General features: G+C 50.7%; 8 non-coding genes across 8 annotated transcripts; 4 read left to right on the top strand and 4 right to left on the bottom strand.

Annotated features, from left to right (window-relative positions):
• Positions 1-5,974: 5,974 nt before the first annotated feature.
• TRNAK-CUU (transfer RNA lysine (anticodon CUU)) lies at positions 5,975-6,047 on the bottom strand. The gene has a single exon. It is a non-coding gene; the product is annotated as a tRNA-Lys (tRNA).
• A 572-nt stretch (positions 6,048-6,619) lies between these two features.
• On the top strand, positions 6,620-6,691 carry TRNAP-UGG (transfer RNA proline (anticodon UGG)). Its single transcript has one exon. It is a non-coding gene; the product is annotated as a tRNA-Pro (tRNA).
• Positions 6,692-8,069: 1,378 nt separating this feature from the next.
• Positions 8,070-8,141, top strand: TRNAP-AGG (transfer RNA proline (anticodon AGG)). Its single transcript has one exon. It is a non-coding gene; the product is annotated as a tRNA-Pro (tRNA).
• A 2,997-nt stretch (positions 8,142-11,138) lies between these two features.
• On the top strand, positions 11,139-11,211 carry TRNAK-CUU (transfer RNA lysine (anticodon CUU)). The gene has a single exon. It is a non-coding gene; the product is annotated as a tRNA-Lys (tRNA).
• Positions 11,212-13,818: 2,607 nt separating this feature from the next.
• TRNAP-UGG (transfer RNA proline (anticodon UGG)) lies at positions 13,819-13,890 on the bottom strand. Its single transcript has one exon. It is a non-coding gene; the product is annotated as a tRNA-Pro (tRNA).
• Positions 13,891-14,899: 1,009 nt separating this feature from the next.
• Positions 14,900-14,972, top strand: TRNAK-CUU (transfer RNA lysine (anticodon CUU)). Its single transcript has one exon. It is a non-coding gene; the product is annotated as a tRNA-Lys (tRNA).
• A 3,296-nt stretch (positions 14,973-18,268) lies between these two features.
• TRNAR-CCU (transfer RNA arginine (anticodon CCU)) lies at positions 18,269-18,341 on the bottom strand. The gene has a single exon. It is a non-coding gene; the product is annotated as a tRNA-Arg (tRNA).
• A 1,587-nt stretch (positions 18,342-19,928) lies between these two features.
• On the bottom strand, positions 19,929-20,001 carry TRNAR-CCG (transfer RNA arginine (anticodon CCG)). The gene has a single exon. It is a non-coding gene; the product is annotated as a tRNA-Arg (tRNA).
• Between the last annotated feature and the right edge of the window lie 9 nt (positions 20,002-20,010).

Genomic DNA, 20,010 nt, shown 5'->3' with positions numbered 1-20,010 from the left:
TCCTCATTCCCGCACAGGTCGCCCGCCCTATGCTGCAGCAACCCCGCCCCAGACCCGAGCTCTGGCCCTGCTCGGGGGACCCCTCGCCTCCGGGTGGGCTTCTTGCTGCCCACCATCGATCGTGGGCTCCCGGAGCCGGGTTTGTCCTGGGGTCTAGGCCCGCTCAGCCTAGCACCCGGCCGGCCAGCGTTTATCACAGAATGGAGAGCGCGAAGCCTTGGGTTCCAGATTGACAAAGTTGGGGATGGGGAGTGGGGCCGTGGACTTGTCGGGGCGTGGAATGATCAGATCAAAGAGGTATGATTCTGGCTTGGGTGAGAGAGGCCCAGGTTCGATTCCCGGACGAGCCCCCACAGGTCTCCGTGATCAGCTTAGTGATTATTTAAGGTGTGAAATGGAGCGAACAGAAACTTCCAGAAAGAATGGAGTAAGCAAAACGAAACAAATCCTCTCAAACTCACCGAGAGGGTCCTTGGGCTGGAGCTTAAGTACCCAGGAACCGGCTGCAGCGCCACCTCCTGGGTCCGGCACTGAGTACCTTGGACAGCGCACACGGCCTGGTCTTTCTCGCTGCAGGTGAAGACCGCAGCCGCGGTGCTTGTCTGCGGGCGGGAGTGTGTGAAGACCATGTCCAGGAGCCCTGGCCCCGGCCAACTCAGGCCTCTTGTCCCTCAAATCTTAGCCCAAGTAAGCCAAACCGGTGGGCGCCTCCTCCTGCAGAAACCTCTCTGCAAGCACCAGGATGAAGCCCAGACACCTGCTCACCCGGCCACCCAGACCACTGGGCACCAACGTGCAGAGGCCCAAATTCCTTCTTCGATCTCCTTCCCTTCCCGAGATCCGAACCTAGGAAAGTCTTCAATTCCACACCCCTCTTCCGAGAAAACAAAACAAAACAAAACAAAACAAACAAACAAAAACCCAGCCCCTGTTTTTTTGTTTTTGTGTGTTGTTGTTGTTTGTTTTTTAAAGAACAAGTCAGAGTAAGAAAAATAATAATAATAATAATAATAAAAGGTAAGAAAAAAGAGAACTAGTTCTCAATTTTTCTCAAAAGAATCAAAATTTCATCAAGTATCATAGATGTCCTTTGTTAAATCATGCAACTAATTTTTTGTCGGTACAGTGGTGCACAGGGTGAAGAACACACATATTTCATAGGGAAGATCGATGATAATCTTTATTTAGTTTTTCTTTTTTCTTTTCTTTCTTTCTTTCTTTCTTTTATTTTATTTTATTTTATTTATTTATTTTTTTATTTTTTTGGCTGGCCGGTAGGGGGATCCAAACCCTTGACCCAGGAGTTACAACACTGCACTGTGAACAACTGGGCTAACCGACCAGCCCTCCGAATTATATTTTGCAACTTACTGTGACTCTGTAATTATTTTAAAATAAAAAGTAAGAGGGCCGAGCCCGTGGCACACTCGGGAGAGTGCAGCGCTGGGAGCGCAGCGACGCTCCCACCGTGGGTTCGGATCCTATATAGGAATGGCCGGTGCACTCACTGGCTGAGTGCCGGTCACAAAGAAGACAAAAAAAAAATAATAATAATAAATAAATAAATAAAAATAAAAAGTAAGATACGAAGACTTTCAAAAATTACCGACTATGATAAGGGTGCAGTCAGATAAAACTAACCGAGTTGTGGAGATGGGAACCAATAACAGTTTAGGAGTGTTGGGGGTGACCCTAAGATGAGACAGAAAGAAGAAACAGCCAGCCCAGGAAGGGGTTCTGGGAAACATAGCATGCCAGGAACTGCTAACTGGTGTGGATTGAAGGAAATGAAGAAAAATAATACAGACTCTACTGTCCTAGAAAATAAATTGAGTTTGGTCCGGCGTGTGGCTCACTCAGGAGAGTGCGGTGCTTATAACACTAAGGCCATGGGTTCGGATCCCATATAGGGATGGCCGGTTCGCTCACTGGCTGAGCGTGGTGCTGACAACACCAAGCTAAGGGTTAAGATCCCCTTACCGGTCATCCTTTAAAAAAAAGAAAAGGAAAGGAAAAAAGAAAATAAATTGAGTTTTATTTGAAAAGCGAGAGGAATTTACTGAAGGCAAGGAAATACATGAATTACATCTTTAGAGAATCATCGACATGCTCTTTGGGATGGCTTGGAAGGACAAGCATCAGAAGCCGTACAGCTAATGGCTTTAGTTAAAGCCATGGTGAAGAGTGATGTCCAGCCCCCAGGGGAGTTTCTGCTGGCTTGAAAGTGAAAGGGGAGAGAGAGAGAAGGAAACAAAGTCTGGATTGATTGTGGTGCCATGATCTAAGCTTTACGTTCAAAGAGAGGAGCAAACCTGGGTATGTAAATCCAAAATTCTGCTTTTAGAATTAGAACAGTATTTCAATTATATCTGAAATGGGGTGAGACATCCATGAGGAGATGTCAAATAAGCAGTCACAGGTATCAGTCTGGAGCTTGGAGGAGTTTAGGCACAAAGTGTAAATCTGTGTCCCCTCCTTCCTTTGGCTCCAGGCTGGGAGTCACTCATTCATATAATGAGACTTCTTTTTTTTTTTTTTTTTAATATATAATGAGATTTCAATTTGCTCTGCATTCCCTGCCACAAGGAGCAAATGCCACCAGCAGCATTTGTTGTGCATTTGCCTTCTTAAACCATGTATCCACCTGTTTAGAGAGAGATTTGATTCTTCTGCAACTTTCTCAACTTCTTTATCTGGCTATGGATTCTCCAGTGTGAACAGGTCCCTCAGGGAGAGATGGGAATATGACTTCTCCTATCTCACGTCTCTGCGCTTCAGCAGTTAACTATTGAGTGAAGGGAGAGTTTGGGTAGACTCAAACACTCTTTAATTATTTCATTGCTGGTTTGAATTGGGAGGGAAATCAAGTCAGGGAATAGGTGCTTGTTTCAGTGGGCGGGAGAGGCAGAAAGGGAAGCCAATCCATTCATTGATTTCAGATTTCTGAGGTGAGAAGTTACTTTGGGCTTGATTTCATTCCTGTGGAAATTCTAGACACAGCATCAGACGTCGTCACATTTACAGTGATGGGAAAGGCTAGGTATTTTTAATTTGTATTTTCTTCTTGTTTCAGGCTATTCAACGGAGGAAGAGAGAGGAAGAGAGTTGAAAATAGGCCATTGTTCTTGATTGCTAGGAGAACAGTTCTTTTCTATTTTTTTCCTGACGTTTCCATCTAATGCCCAATTTTGTGAATAAACTTTTCAATGAAGTATAGCATGCATACAAGAAAGGGTGTGCCCATTAAATGATCACAAAGTAAATATGTAACTACCCAAGTTAAGAAATAAAGGTATTGCCAGCAACCCCCCAGTTGCAAATACTCCCCAAAGATAATCTCCTCATTTTTAACACCACTGGTTAATTTTGCTTATTTTGAACCTTCTATAAGTGAAGCCACACAGCAGTAGTACTAGGGTGTGTGTGTGCCTTTTTTGTGTGGGGGTGCTGGTGACCAGAAATGGGGATTTGAACCCTTTGACCTTCATGTTATAACACCATGCTCTAGCCAACTGAGCTACTGGGCTAAACAGCCAGCCTGGTATCTTCTTTCATCCATCTTTATGTGTGTGAGAAGCACTCATGTTGTTGCCAATAGCAGTAGTTCAGTTCATTTTAACAGCTGTATAATATTCCACAGTTATATACAGTATATCCATTCAACAGTTGATTGACATATGAGCTAGAAATAACGCTGTTATGAACCTACCATAGTGTTGTCTTCAGCAGCACATATACTAAAATTAATCCCATTGCACATGTCAACAATTGGAAAAATTTGTCAACAACTGTGGAAAACTGGCAGTATTTACTAAGCTAAGGATGCATATACTCTTGGACTCTATATGTGTTCTACAGGTGCCTGTTTCCAAGTGGTTGACACTGCCACCCAGAGACAGAGATTTTCTATTGTCCTGCATCTTCTCCAGTATTTGGCATTATCTGTCATTCCCATTATCATCTTTCTGGTCGATGTGCAGTGGGACCTTGTTTTGGTTTGAAATTGCATTTTCCTGATGACTAATGAGGTTGAGCACATTTTCATATGCTAATTGGGCATTCAGATATACTCTTTTGGGAATTGTTTCTTCCAGCCTTTGACCATTTTTTCTCTTATGATGCCTGTCTTTTTAAATTCTGTTTATTCTTATTTTTATTTTTTATTTTTTTGCCTGTCTTTTTTTAAGAGATCAACTTATAAGACTTCTTGATGTATTCTAAACAGAATTTATTTTCAGATATATGTATTGCAAAGATCTTCTCTTTTGATAAAAAGGAGATCCTAATTTTAATGTAATCCAAGTTAATCAAAATTTTCTCTTACTGTTAGCACATTTTGTAACCCATTTAAGGAATCTTGGGCTGGCTGGTTAACTCAGAGCACAACCTCATAACACCAAGATCATAGGTGTTTTGGTTCCCCATGCTGGCCAGCCACAAAGAAAAGAAATCATGGCCTATCTCACATCCACGAAGATGTTCTCCTAGGTTACCTCCTATAATCTGTATTGTTTTATCTTTACATTTTTGAAATGGAACTAGAAAGAAGTGGAAAAAACATTTTGGATTTTCTGTATGCACAATCATTTCTAGCTTGTTAAGATGTGTGTGTATGTGTGTATATATGTGTGATATATGGAGTTATGAATGAGCATTGATTTGTGCCACAAACCTTATTGGGGTTTCCTTGGAAAGAAAATGTAGGGAGGGGAAACAGCTCAGGACTGGCAAATTTGAATAATTTTCCAGACAGCCAGCATGGGGAACCATGGCCAGCTTGACCACGGTGTTATAAGGTCATGCCTTAACAAACCAAGCTAACTGGTCAGACTTTGATTAGACTAGATGGGCTTTGAGGCTTAAAGGCTGTTCTTAGTTGTCTGGTCCCTGGCTCTGGGTTGATTTGGGGCAGGGGAAATATTGGCTTGGTGTGCAAGAATTAGATAAAGGAGCTAATCGTAGTTACAGACTCTGAATTGGCTGGTTTGCCTATGAAAGGCATGTTAGCAAGCGAGCTGTTTACTATCTCAAAGAGTTAGCCAGCCCTGGGAGGGACATCTCTCCCCAGCCAGTAAGGCCCCCCAAGATGTCAAACCATCATAAAACACAGATAACAAAAAGCATGATTGAAACAGGTGTAAATTGTCCTTCCAAACATTAAGATCATATGACTTTTCTTTATTATTTCATTAATATGATGAATTACTTTGACAGTATTTGTGAACAGAAAAACCAACCTTGCATTCCTGGAAAAAATCCAGCTTAGCCTTTATTTGACAGCTCCAATCCTTTTAAAAAGAAGTAAAGACCATCACACGAGGGCAGTGATGCCTCTTCCTCTTGTCCCCTTCTTTGGAAAATGCCCGGGCTGGATAATTTGAGACAGAATAAGAGTCTCTGGTCCCCAACTCACCCCTGGCTCTGCAACCCTCAGAGGCCAAGGACACAAATGACCCTCAGCTCTATTCCCCATGTACCCCCATGACACAGGATCATGGTTGAAAGGCCTCCGGAGCCAACAGCCTCCAGGTGGAACCAGATGCTGAAGCCTTCAGGACCTGAGTCTGGTGCAGCGCCTGTAGCTGGTCCCAGCCTCTGATCTGCCTTCCTGAGGCTCCCAGACAGCCTCTATCTCAGCACACTCACCCCCACCCTGCCACTCCCAGGAAATGTGCCTAAAGCTACTCCCCAAAGACATACCTTGGCTAGTAACAAACTCCTGTTACCCTTCCCGATGGACTCTGGTTCTAGGAATCAGGGCCTGAGAACTGGCGTGCTTGTCTTGACCTTGTTCAGAGCGGGAAGGTCCTGGCATCTGATCCATGCGCACCTCGTGGGGTTGGGCCGCTGAATCATCAGAGATTGTACTCAGTGAATGTCTGCCTTAGAGCTAAGGCCCAAGCATCGGAATCTGGGTCGCCTCTGATTAAGTAGCCCCCAAGAATCCCACGTACCAGTGAATTGCAAAAATTTGCGCCCAACGTGGGGCTCGAACCCACGACCCTGAGATTAAGAGTCTCATGCTCTACCGACTGAGCTAGCCGGGCAAGTCGGTGAATCTCCCCGGGGACCCGATAGTCACCACTGCCAGGGACACCCCTACGGGGGAAGGGCTGCCTGGCGGTGCCAGGGCCCAAGGAAAGACCCTGCACTTCGGGGGAACCCCGAGCTGCGCGGGGTGTTTGGGGGCCGACCCCAGGAGAGAGTGGGCTTGGCCGAGGACAGGAGGCCCTGGATCTGCCCCTGACTCTGGCCCTGCTTCTTGGAGCAGACGAGACTCTCCTAGACCCGAGGCTCATGGCCGGGGCTGGTCGGTTGGGAGGGCAGGAAAGTCTTAGTGTGGTTCCCACGTGGTCCCCGAGCCGCGCCCAGCTCCTGAGGCACGAGTCCCCGCCTGGACCGGAGGGAGGTCCTGGTGGCAGAGGCGCCTCGGGGAATGGACCCCTGGACTCCGGGACCCGGTCGTGCCAAACCTCGCCCCTCTCCGTTTCCCCTCCCTGGAACCGACCCCTCCCACTCCGGACGAGTTCCCTCACGACGGGCATCTCGGACACTGTCCCAGCTGAGCGAGGGCGGAGAGCACGTGGACAGAATAAAGGAGAAAGAACCGGAAGGCCTCGGCTCGTTGGTCTAGGGGTATGATTCTCGCTTTGGGTGCGAGAGGTCCCGGGTTCAAATCCCGGACGAGCCCTGCGTTTCAGTTGTTTTTCTTCTAAAACCAATCTCCGCACAGCGCCAGAAAAGAGCAGACACAGCGAAGCTTCCCGTTTAAGCAAATGTCTTGGTACTTTGGCCCGGGAAAGACAGACGGTGGACCAAGGGAAACAGACAAATGCCAAGGGGAATGGCCTTCCTATGTCTCAAATGACAGAGGTGAGGGCACTCCCTGTCTCTCCCAGGAACAAAAATCTAGACCTTGTCAAGCAAGTGAGAGGGAAGGAAGTTGAAGTCACCAAGGACCACCAGCAATAGGGACTTTTTTGGACTAAGGGTGTTTTTCTTGCTTTAAATGTGGGAGATCTCAGATACAATCCCAAGAGTTCTCTTTTCTGGAGCAGGCAGTGTGGGGCCTGGCTGCTGGCTGTGACACCTCGGCAGGCCTCGGGTCTTGAGGCCTCAGTGTTGGGGACAGCTAAGAGCTTGGGCTTGCTGGGCTGGGATGTCACTTACAGGCACAGACACAGATAGAGCCCACCAGGTGGGACTGGGCTCAGGGTGACTGCTTCCTCCAGAACAATCACCCCGAATCCCCCACGTCTCTGAGATTAAGAATCTCATGTTCTACTGGCTGAGCTAGCCAGGCGAATATGCCCATGACCAGATAGTGAAAAGCTGGTGGTGGGGTTCCATCCCTGTACAGGCCGACAAAAAAAAAAAAAGAAAAGAAGGAAGGAAAGAAAGAAAAGAAAAAAGGAAAGAAGAAAAGCTGCTGAGACCAAAATTTAAATTGCTTCACTCAAGATGTATAGTGAATTCTGCACCCTGAGACAGCATGAGGCCTCCAGGTCTGGAAGGATTGGGGGCTGCGGACAAGGACACCAGCACAGGGACAGAGGGCCCGAAAAAGTCTCCCACACTGCCCAGGCCACACTGGGGGTCTGGGGTGACCGGCGCGCCTCGCCCCGAATCGTCGCATCCGCACTGCTCCGACTCCAAACTCGCTGCCAGGCGGAGCGAGCGGCAGCTGCGCCGCGCGACGGCTGGTTGGGAAGGAAGAATCCTAGCACAGCCGTCCCCCAGGCCCTCCCGGTGTCTCTGGGTCTGGGGCAGTGGAGACAGGGAAGGACCCACAATTTCCTCTGCGGTGGAGGCCTCATTTGGGGATATGAAGAGGCCATCTGGGCTCAGAACTGAGGGAGGCAGACGGAGTCCGGGACCCCCAGAGCTGCAGCCCCGGGGCCTGGCCCCGGCAGGGGCGGCCCGGCTGAACCGTCCCACCCCTCCAGGGCTGAGAGCTGGGCGCCCAGGAGCCTCCTGCGGACCGCAGGAAATGCGGATGCGGTTGCGGGGCTGGGAACATCGGGGCGGGGGTGACCAGTAATAAGTGAGCGCCAGCCTCCCCCAAGGGTGGCTCGTTGGTCTAGGGGTATGATTCTCGCTTAGGGTGCGAGAGGTCCCGGGTTCAAATCCCGGACGAGCCCCACTGTCTTCCTTTTCTACTTCCAAACCCTCGGGGGTGTTGCCGGCTGGGAACCCGGGGGGCTGGTGCAGGCTCTGGGTACGCCCTCCTGCGGGGGGACAGTTTGGCTCTAATGTGCCAGCCCCTCTCTCTCTCAACCAACCCTGATCTGGGCCCAGGCGATCCTTAATCTCTGCGTCTGGAGCTCCAGAGTGGGTAGTTTGGGGGCGCCCGGACGCCGGGGACCGCAGCCTCGGCTGGGGACACGCGGTCCTCGGTCCCCGCTCCGCAGTTTCTGAGCTCCCCGGCTGGCTTTCCACACGTGGACCGCCAGGTGGCGCTTCTGAGCTGGGAAGCGGGGAATAGCAGGAGGCGCGGGAGCCCACCCGGCTCTGCCCCCCACCTGCACTACTGCTTTTAATGGCCAGTGCGGGGTCAGGGGGGCCGAAAAGGAGGATCGGGAGGCCGGGTAGGGCCTGCCCTGAGCCTCACGAAACGGCCCCTTAGACTTTGGCCTCTTTCTCCTCAGCTCCCCTTTCCCTTTTGAGATCTGAACAGAAACCACAGGGCCGCTTGGGCCTGTGACCCAATGCCCAGTCGTGGCTCCTGCATTACTGATGGCCCTGCATTACTCCGGCCTCTAATGGTGGACATCGACATTGGCCCAACTTTCTCTTTGTCCACGTGGGGAACAGGAAGAGGCGCCCCTCCTCCCAGTCAGGGGGTGTCGGCGGAGACCTGGTCATACTGAGAACCAAGAAAATCCCAACTTGAAGGAAAATGGACAAGAGACGCCCACACAGACATTGGGACCATCTGAGGACAACGGTAAAGGCGGTAAAGCAGCCTCATACCAATGCTTCGAGGAGCAATTAATCCCGCGCTTAACACAAATGAAAGAACAATCTCAGCAAAAGAAAAGAAAATGTAAAGAATAAACAAATGAAAAGTTTAAAACTGAAAAATACGAAACCAAAATAAAAAGCTTAATGGATAGGCAACAGCAGAATGGGAGAAAAATAAAAAACAAGAAAGAATTGGTAAACTTGAAGACAGAACAGAAATTATCCAATCTGGGCCGGCCCGTGGCTCACTTGGGAGAGCGTGGTGCTGACAACACCGAGTCAAGAGTTAAGATGCCTTTACTGGTCATCTTTTTTAAAAAAGAAAGAAAGAAATTACCCAATCTGAAGAAGGGAGAGGAGACAGACTTTTTAAAAAAGCAAACAGTGTTGTCCAGTTAGCTCGGTTGGTCAGAGAGCAGCCTTACAGTACCAAGGTCACAGGCTCGGATCTCGGTACCTACCAGACCCCTGCCTAAAATGAACCGAACCTCAGTAATTTATGGAACTTCAACCAAAGGTGTGACATTGGAGTAATCAGAAACCCAAAAGAGGAGAAAGATGAGACTGAAAAACTATTCAAGGAAATAACAGTTGAAACTTTCACGTGTATTTCTTTTTAAATAAACTTTATTTTTTAAAGTAGTTTTAGGTTCACAGAAAAATTGAGCAGGAAGTACAGAGAGTTTGATATACCCCCATCGTCCTAGTCCACCAAATACAAGCACAAACTCCCCCATTCCCGTGTTTTTTGTTTTTTGTTTTTGGGTGTGTTTTTTTTTTTTTGGCTGCTGGGGTACAGGGATGGGACTCTGGACTTTGGTGTTATCAGCACCACGCCCCTGTATTTTTAAAACCTATTTCCCCCCCAACTTTTTTCTGACATATTTCAAAGCACGTAAAATATCGCTTCACCCATAAAAGCTTCTGCATATATCTCTACAAATAAATTATTTTTGTTTTAAAATATTCACAATGCTATGCACATGTTCAAAAACACTATTGATAACTCTTTCGTATTCTCTACCCCTGTTGCCTCTTAACCTCCTCTCTGCACTTGGTTCAACTCAGGAGGCAAGCCAGATCTGCACATTGCAGGTGGGGAATCCGAAATCTCAGTGGATCCTCAACAGCTCTTCTGAGGGGTACCCCACTCCAGAGATTGGGGATGGGGTTGGGGAGCAGAGAACTCCTGGGTCCAATTCCCAGGCCTGCTGCCTTCTGAGAAGGCCCTTTGCTTATCCCATTGTTTATCTAAAATTCTTCCCTGAGCTTGGGAGCCAGGCCAGGAAGGGGTCGCGGTTGGCAGCCCCAGGCCAAACCCACCCGGGGCTCAAACCTGCGAGGAACCACCCGATCATGTCAGGGACGCCTCCCCCATCCCCGATCCCGGGAGACTGCAACCCGAGGCAGCGAGCGGGAGGTGGGTGTGGCAGTGAGGGCACCCCGGGTCCCCAATCCCCTCCTCAATCCACGGCCAGGTCACAGGTTCAGCAGCTCAGGATCAGGTCAGGTTGCAGACCCAGCAGCTCAGGATTGCCGAAAGGGCAGAACAAGAAGGGTTGGGGTGATATAATTTTTTTTTAATTTATAAAAAAAAATTGATTTTAGATCATTCAAAAGAAGCATAGATGAAGTTTTCATGATAACAAGTGGAACGTGGTGGGTTTAATAATAATTTCAAGGGTTTGTTTGATCACATATAGGGGGGATGGGCCCCGTGGTCATTTCCCTATTCCGAGCCACGTGTCCGTGTGTCGTGGGATCAGCTCTCGCGGGTCCGTTCTGAGTCCTGTCCACGCAGCAGGGCTCCCGGCGGCCACTGATTCTCTGTCTGTCTGTCTGTCCGTCCACAGGCCCGTGTGGTGCCCCATCCCCAATTGTCTCGGTCCTGCGGTACCCCGCGCCGCCGACCCACAGCTCCGGGGACAGGCTGGGACGCCACGATCTCCCACCCAGTCTCCTGCCGGCGACACAGCGGGGCCTGGGGAAGGAAAGCGTGTGCCCGATGTCCAGAAACCCTGGCGGGGATGGCTCCGAGCAGTGCCTGACGCTCAGGGTACCTGAAGCGGGACGCGAAGCTTGGCCTTATCTGTGCCCACTTTCCCGAGGACCTGACCAGCCTAATTATTTCGGTTGGTTAACAGCAAAGTGAGTTTAGAGGCTCTATAGCGGCTGCCCGACTAGCTCAGTCGGTAGAGCATGAGACTCTTAATCTCAGGGTCGTGGGTTCAAGCCCCACGTTGGGCGTCTTTTTGACTTGAACAATTGCCCTGCCACATAAGCCACTTTGTCATCTCTCACCGCCAGCCGGCCAAGGATCTACTTACACTGGACCCGTTTCATTCCTCTCCCGGACAGACCCACTGGAGATCAACTTTCGCTAGGAGTTCCTGCTGGGGGAGGGGTTATGCCTGAGATTCCCAGACTGCAAGCATCAATCAAATCGTGCATCACACCCGGAACCTACCGCTTTCAGTCATTCGGGATGGACCTGACAACTATGGCGGTCCCCTAATGAATCCTGAGTCTTTTCTCCCGCACGCGCTGCTTGTCCCTAAAAGGGAGGGGAGAGCTCGTGCGGGATTTGAACCCGGGGCCCCCCTCACCCTAAGCGAGGGTCATACCCCTGACCAAAGTACCAACTTGCTCTACTTACTCTTTGTTGCCTTAGGTGAGCTCAACCCCGCTCCGCCCTGACTGCTCTGATACATTTCCAGTTTCTTTTTCTATGAACTGTCCCTCTTTCCCAGTGTTGATGAGGAAAGATTTGATTCTGGTCCCCATGATGAGGAAGGGAACCGGAGAGCTTCAGCATTGCCACACCCCGAGACTCCAAGTCGGAAAGTCCCCTTTCCGAGTGTTTGGGGGTCCCGCTCTCCCCTCCGGCCCTGGAAAACTGAGACCGTCGACTTGGGAAAGCGTCCCCAGGTCCTTCTTCCGTCGCCGGGCTAAGGCTGCGTTGCGGGGGTTGGGCTCCCCCAGGCGTTGTGGGCTCCGCCCCTCCATCACCTCCTACTGGAGACTGGAGGGGCCGCCGCTCAGTCCCCGCTGAGCCCGGCTTGGCACGGCGGCCTCGTGACCTGCGGCCCCGCCTCCAAGGCCACTCAGTCCTGGAACCCCCGCAGAGGGGACCCTGCTCCCGCGCCCCTGCGGTTCCCCCGCGGTCCTGGGACACAACTCCCAGAGTCCCAGCCCAGCATCCGAGCGCAGGCCACGACCGGGAAGAGGGGGAAGGGAAGGGGAGGTGTAAGGGTGGGGTGGAGAGATGTGGGGGTGAGGATGAGGGGGGAGGGAGGGGGAGGGGAGAGGATAGGAGGGGGGGAGGAGGGAGCGGGCACGGAAAGGGAGAGCCAGAGAACAAGGGAAGATGTTAAGGAAATTCACGGAGCTCTCTTAGGAGATGTCTGTGACCCGGTCAAGGTGCCTCTCCATCCACTGAGCACAACCAGACACCCGGCCTCAATGACCAGACCCTGTCTGGCCACGCGGGACCAGCTCGGGTCTGGACACGGCCTGTCTCCCATCCGACCCCGCAGGCCCAGACCAGACCCCATCCCAGCTCTGCTGGGAGCTCCGTCCATGCCCGAAAACGACCAGAAAAGCAAAATGTGGCTCCTCTGGGGTTTGAAGCCAAACGAGAAGACCTCCTCCCCAGGGACCTTTCTCCACGGCGGAGATTTCACCATCCTGAACTGTCCGCTTGCCATTCATTGGACAAATGGTGGCTGAACCCCAGCCGGAGCCAGGCTCTGGGCTGAGGAGTCTTAAAGTGTTCTGGCCGAAGGAAAAGAAAGCGCCTGCCTAGGGCAGTTATCCCAGGGCCAGGCATGACTCTGGGGTTCAGATCAGGTCGCTCTGCCCCGCTTGGGAGGCCCCCAAATTTCCACCAAAACCCTCAGTCGCTGCCTGTATTAACCATGTCTTTTATTTCCTGCATTCTGATGCTTTGACATCTGGGACCTTGCTAACCCTGGAGGGACTGTCCCCCACCTCCCCAGGATTAGCCAATTCCTAGAGATAGTGAACAACTCCTTTGAGCTGGCACATTTCCAATGCAAACCAACCGATCCTGATCCCACACCCCTCAACCACCTCCTTTCTGGGCTTTCACACTCCAGGCCACACCCAGCTGCTCTAACCACCCCAGGGCCAGGCACCAGACAACTAGGGACAACCCCTATGGCCCAGAACACGCTGGAATTATTCAAACTAGCCCATCTTAAACCTGCTCATCCTGCCTCGCCTGTTCCTTCCGTGAAAACCACATACAGGCTCTTGCCTAAGTACCAACCTCAACCCCAACTCCCCAACCCACCCCCCAACCCGCCCCCACCCTCCACTCTCCCCCACACTCCCACACCCCACCCCCATCCCTGCCACCTACCTTGGTGCTTCCCCGTGTGGCCACTCATAGCGTGGCGTGCCCCCTCCTCTTGGAAATGGAGTAACAAACTATCTTTTCAGTGGCCGTCGTCTCCTGATGTGTTGTCCTGACTACACCGGAATAACAAGACCTATTAAAACGCTGCCGTTCTTCCAGAGTGGAGAAAAGAGACCGTGTCCGGAACGAAGTCCTCCGGACTTCCCCGGTGACCCCACACCCTTCGCGGCCCCAACACCGAGGGTGTGGAGTCCCCCGATCCTCAGTCGCCCCTGCCTTCCCCGCCCCTTGATCGAAGCCTCCGGCCGGGACGGAGGTACGCGGATCCTGCACGCGACCAGGCAAAGCCAGGGGCACTTGGCAGATCGCGGGCAGCCGCCTCAGGACCGCCCCAAGACCAGGTTCCCTTTGCCCAGGACTCCTCGGAGCTGCAAAGCCTGCACCCGAAAGTACCGTGGGTTTCTGGAAAAAGTGGGCTCGTCCGGGATTTGAACCCGGGACCTCTCGCACCCAAAGCGAGAATCATACCCCTAGACCAACGAGCCACCGCGAGAACCGGCCTCGGAGGTCTGTACTTGAAGGCCTGCACCTGCCGCTCCGCCCCGCCCCGGGTCCTGCGGTTGTCCAGGCCCCCTAGTCCCGCCTGGAGGGTGCTCAGGGGGAGGTTTCGGTTTCGATAGCTGGAAGCCGACATGGAGTGTGGGGGGGGGGGACGTGCAGCGTCACCAGGACCCCGCATCCTGCCCCCGCCTCTCCCCAGGGCCGGCCAGCCCCGCAGCGCTGGCTCCAGAGGCCGCAGCAACGAGAGGAGGACCAGGGACTCGGGGCTGCCGCCCACGGGGAGGAGGCGGAGAGTCTGTGTGGCCTGGGTGAGTGCGGGGGTCTCTTGTGGTGGACCCCAGCCCAGAAACTATCCAACTTGGGTCCCAAGCCCAGGACCCTGAGAACGAGACTCTGGCGCCTCCCAGCCGGCCAGCCCGAGCGAGCCTCGATCAGCCCGGGAAGGGATCCGGGGTCCTGCACAGACCCTGAGGCTCCTGTCCTCAGACAAGCCCCCTGTAGGTCTGGGCTTGGCCCAGAAGACCCGCGCAGCTCTGGAATACCCGATACAGAGGTCACAGCAGGGGTCAGGATTCGTTTTTCCCGCCAAACGGGTGGCTGTACGAACGCTCCAAACTTTTCTCTCCTCTTCCACAGGCAAAGGATCCAGCCTCTCACTGGTGTCCGGGGAAGGAGAAAAGTCTCCCTGGCTTGTCCCTGCGGCCCGCCCTAAAGTGGGATGAGAGTTTGAAAATGAGGGACCGTCGGCGATTTGACTCCGGAACCTCTCACACCCTAAGCGAGGATCACACCGAGTTCCTCCCTGGTCATCTCTAGTGACCTCCATCCCCACGCCCTTGACCCGACTTTCCCGCTCGCCGGAGCTGCAAGGGCCACACAGACCCACAGACGGACAGCAGCATGTCTAGGATCCAGGACCCATTCCCACCAATTTTAGGACATCGAAGTCCAGGAGAACTCCAGCTAGCTTCTGGAGAAACCATCTTCGCAGATGCCCGGCTAGCTCAGTCGGTAGAGCATGAGACTCTTAATCTCAGGGTCGTGGGTTCGAGCCCCACGTTGGGCGCAAGTTTTGCCCGAACCCCGCAGAGTGGGGAGATTGTTCCCGATTTACTAAGACCGACACGACACGAAACGTTCCTGCAACCAACCGACCTCAAAATCTGTCTCAAGCCAGTTGCTTTCGTTTTGTTATTGTTTATACATAAATGATTTTTTTAAGTTGAAATTTACATAAAATTACACATGCATAAAAGTTCCAGATATAGTACACACAGCGCCCTCTCTGCAGGATGCTCGCCCTGAGAGGGAGTCCCCTTTTAGGGACCCCCTTGAAAGTCCCGCGATCAGGGCAGTAGCTAACGAGGCCAGGTCAAGGAGCACTGCCGACGTAGGGCGCGAACCCACCACCGATGAGGTTGAATCTCAGCACCGCCGAATGAGCGAGAGGGACAATAGACGACTGGACGTGGATTTTCAGATAAAGGTGGACCTTCTCTCACTGTGGCCCCGGTCAGGGACCCACATTGGACCCCCGTCTGTATCCGGGGGGTTCTTCCCCGCGCCCCAGGCCCCTCGCCTCCCACAACACTGTGTGTCCCAATCCCTCTCCCCTTTCTAAAGTACAAAGAAAACTGGAAACCGTGGGCTACTCTGAGTAGAGGTTAGTTGTCCCCGCTAACGTGAGAAGAAAGCGGGATGGGTTCCCTCCTGGGGATGGGGTGGGGGGGGGCCGGAAGGGTTAGCGACGTCGGCCCCTGAGGCTCCGCATCATTTGAGTCACGATGTTGCGTAGTCTGGGTATCCGGGTTTCCAGGGGTCCATTCCTCCAGGTGCCCCTGCAGCCCTGGCACCCAGCCACTCTCGGTCCTGGCTCCAAGCCAGGCTTCCACCGAGGCTTCCACCAAGGTCAAGGGTTCGGATCCCTCTACTGGCCGCCAAAAAGAGAAAAAAGCAAAAAAGAAAACCGAGGCTTCCATACCCTGGGGCTGCGGGTGGGGAGACTCTTGCCAGGTCCCCCTTAGTGCCTGGGTGGAGGCACCATCCTCCTCCAAAAAAGACTGTATTAGTCAGGTTCTTCAGAGAAACAGAACCAATAGGGAGGGTGGGGATAGTGATAGAAAAAGAAATATTGACAGAGATTTATTTTAAGGAATTGGCTCACATGATTGTGAGGACCGGGAAGTCTGAAATCTGCAAGGGATGCTGGCAGGTCAGAAATTCCAGCAGAGGGCTGGCCATTAGCTCAATTAGTTAGAGCACAGCCTTATAACCCCAAGGTCATGTATCGCTGTACTGGCCAGCCGGAAAAAAAAAAAAAAAAAATTCCTGCAGGAGTAGATGTTGCAGTCTTGAGTACAAAGACAGTCCAAAAGCAGAATTCCTTCCTCGTGAGGGGAACCTCAGTGTTCTCTTAGGGCCTTCAACAGATTGGATGAGACCCACCCACATTGTGGAGGGTGATCTGCTTTACTCAAGTCTACTGATTTAAATATTAATCACATCTCTAAAAATACCTTCACAGCAACATGTAGACTGCTGAACCAATATGATGTTCTTTGGAATGCTCAGATAGTTTAATATCCGTCAGGTGACTTAATATAGCTCTGGGAGTGCCCTGTTGTCCATTCCATACGAACGAAAACTGCAGTGCTCCTGATCCTCCTTCCTGATGGGTATTAAAACACACGTACCAAGTCAATAGCCACTTGCTACGTACAATACTGTGTTAATCTGCTCCAGTAAAGATACCACATTTATCACAGCAGCTGCCCTGGGGCTACTTGGTTAAGTCTGTGATAGTACACTGTCCTTTGCTATAATCCATTTTTTGGGGGTGGAGGGAGGCGGGGTAGGCAGGGGCCAGACTGGCAAATTAAATGGGCATATGTTGGGAGCCACTGCCCCTGAATCCTTTGAGTTTTTTGAGGTTGGTATCAATCTCTGCCGTTCTCTCTTCACCCCCGGAACTCCATATGGTTTTTTTGTTTTTGTTTTTTAATTTATTTTTATTAGCATATTAATTGTTACAAATCGTACTTGTTCTTTATGCCCCTTATCCAATCTCTACCCTTCCCCCTCCCCTTTACCCTCCCCTTTCCCCTTCTCATTACTCTCTCCCCTCCCCCTCCCCCTCTAATAACCATAGATTTGTTCTCTCCATCTGACATATTAACTGTTCCTCTGTTTGCTGGTTTGCTGCCTAGATGATCTGTCCCCAGCACTGAGACAGGTGTGATCAAGTCCTCCCAAATTATCATAAATCAGATGCTTCTTGTATTAGTCCGTTTATTTTACTTATAACAGAATACATGGAACTGCGTGATTTTTAAAGAAAACGACACTTACTGCTTACAGTTTTTGAGGCTAAGTCCAAAGTACATCTGGGGGTGGCGACAGTGACCCAGAGGTCTCACATTGCAAGATGGTGGAAGGAGAGAGAGCAGAGCAAGAAAGACGTTCTTCTTTTAAAGCCCTCAGAACCACGCCCCTGACCACCGTTTTTAATCCATTCACTACAGCATGGTCCTACAACCCAACACCTCTTCAAGGCCCCACCTTACAATCACCATAATAGAATTTCCCACCCTCTTAACAGTCACCGTGGGGGCTAAGTTTCTAACACATAAAACTTGGCGGATACAATTCAAGCTTCTTTGAGTTTTAGGGGGACATAATTCAATCCACTACACTTCTATTAGTCTGGTGTGTGAAGCTTCTAATTTTACTCTGCACCGTGCCTTGTAGTTCGGGGAAATTTTTACCTTGAGGATGAAGTCATGTATGGATTTTTTTTTTAAAAGGAAACTTTATTATGGACTCTTTCAAAGATGCAGTGAAGCAGAGAAAATAGTATAATGCCTCATGTCCCCCAACTTAACGCCATTATTAACTTAAAGCTCCTTTCATCTACACCTCCATCTTGCTGGTGATTTTAAAGCAAACCCATTGTCTTGTTATAACACCAAGGTCAAGTGTTCGGATCCCCATACCGCCATCCACCAAAGTTAATAATAATAATAATAATAATAATGACAAACCAGTTGTCCTGCAATTTAATATCTTAATAATTCTGTGTTCATAAAAGATAAGGATTTTTGAAAATATATGTAGCCACAATACAATGAACACACCTAGAAAAATGAACAATTTTTTAAATATCATGAAATAGAATAAATCACTCTTTAAAAAGTTCGAAAGATTCACCCACTCTGCTGAAAACTAAAAACATGCACCTTTGTCTGAAGATGAGTACTGGATTTCTAATAGGGACTCATCCGTACACGTCGAGCAGGGGGCATTGCATGGATACATCCTACCTTCCCCTCCCTCTCTGCAAAGAGCTTAAAATTCCACTTCCTGTACCCCGGGTGGGACTCGAACCCACAGTCCCTGGCTTAGGAGGCCAATGCCTTATCCATTAGGCCACCGGGGCGGGCGAGCGAGGTCCCGCGCTCGTCTTAAACCAGTTTCTCAGTCACCTCGCCGTGGTTACCGCCCCTCCCCCCATAGCTTCGGCTTCCATCCTGGCCTTGCTGACCCCTCGACGTGTCACATCTCACCCGTTCCTGAGCATCCTTAGGACCGCGAGGAGACCGCACAGGTGCAGATGGAGCTGAAAGAAAGAGACTGTCGTCCTGGCCTGTCTGGTTGGCCTAGAGGTAACGATTATCGCTCACGATGTGACAAGTCCAGGGTTCAATTCCTACATGATTCCTTTACAGAATCCTGGATGCTGGGCTAACTACAGCGAGAGGCGTGAGTGGACTGCGTATATGGGAAAGGGGTGCACATCGCGTGCTCTGCAGTGGTCCTCGTCCCTCGTCCTCCCCTGTTGTTGGAGTGCACGCCTCCAGCTGCAACGCTCTGCAGCCTCTGCCCTAATCGAGGATTCTCCACTCTGCGCCCTGATTATTCCCCTCACCGGAATTCCTTGGTGAGAACTCGGATTCAGCAGGCAGAGACCTTTTTCTCCCGGTAAAATATCAATCCTGGATATACTCTTTCCATTAAAAATGTTAGATATACATTTACCCTAGAGTTAAGGGTACACTCTCATTGCAAAAATTTTAAATAATCTATTAGATTTTATTTTACAAAACTGGATATATATACAGTCGGCCCTCCGTATCCGTGGGTTCCGCATCCGTACATTCCACCAACCACAAATCGAAAATATTCCGGGGGAAAAATGGATGGTTGCGTCTGTACTAAACATGTACAGACTTTTCTTCTCGTCATTATTCCCTCAGCTATACACTATAACAACTATTTACTTTTTATTTATTTATTTTTTAATTTTTGTTCTTTTATAACAGCTATTTACATAGCAGATACATTGCATTAGGTATTATAAGTAATCTAGACATGATTTAAAGTATACAGGAGGATGCGTGTAGGTTATATAAAAATACTACATCATTTTATATCAGGGACTTGAGCATACAAGGAGTTTACTATCCGCGGGGGTCGAGGAACCAATCCCCCACAGAGACCGAGGGACGACTGTACGTAAACAAAACTTGCCATTTTAACTATTTTCAAGTGTACAACTGAGTGGCATTAATTACATTCACAATATTGTGCAACTATCACTATTTTCAAAATTTCTCATCGCAATCATCTATTAAATTTTAAAATGCACGTCTTTTGACCCCCTTGGGGAGACTCCCCACCCCATCCCACGTAATCCCAACCCCCTGTCTGTCACGGTTTTCATCACCTGAACTTTAGTGTGACCAGTTGCCTATGCGATCCTGGGCTCGCGGGCCCGGCCTCAGGTTGCGCAGTCGGTCCATGTCCGGCCAGCGTCGATCCTGCACTGCCCTCGAGTTGCCTCAGCGGCAGTAGTGGCGCTGGGTGCCGAGCTGCGCAATTGCACGGCGCGGGGCGGCATCGGAGCGGTCTCTAGGCACTGCGGGGCGAATGGATGGCGCAGCCCGAGTGCCCTAGGCCTGCGTAGGGTGCAGCCCCCAGAGAAGACAAAATTTTAAAACGAAGTTTTTATAGAAAAGATCTGCAGCGACCACGAAGGGACTCGAACCCTCAATCTTCTGATCCGGAATCAGACGCCTTATCCATTAGGCCACGCGGCCCTGCCGCAG

This window comes from Cynocephalus volans, chromosome 6 (genome assembly GCF_027409185.1).
Source record: "Cynocephalus volans isolate mCynVol1 chromosome 6, mCynVol1.pri, whole genome shotgun sequence".
Classification (NCBI taxonomy): domain Eukaryota; kingdom Metazoa; phylum Chordata; class Mammalia; order Dermoptera; family Cynocephalidae; genus Cynocephalus; species Cynocephalus volans.
Note: the sequence above shows the minus strand (reverse complement) of the source record. Positions and strands in the feature narration are given on the sequence as shown.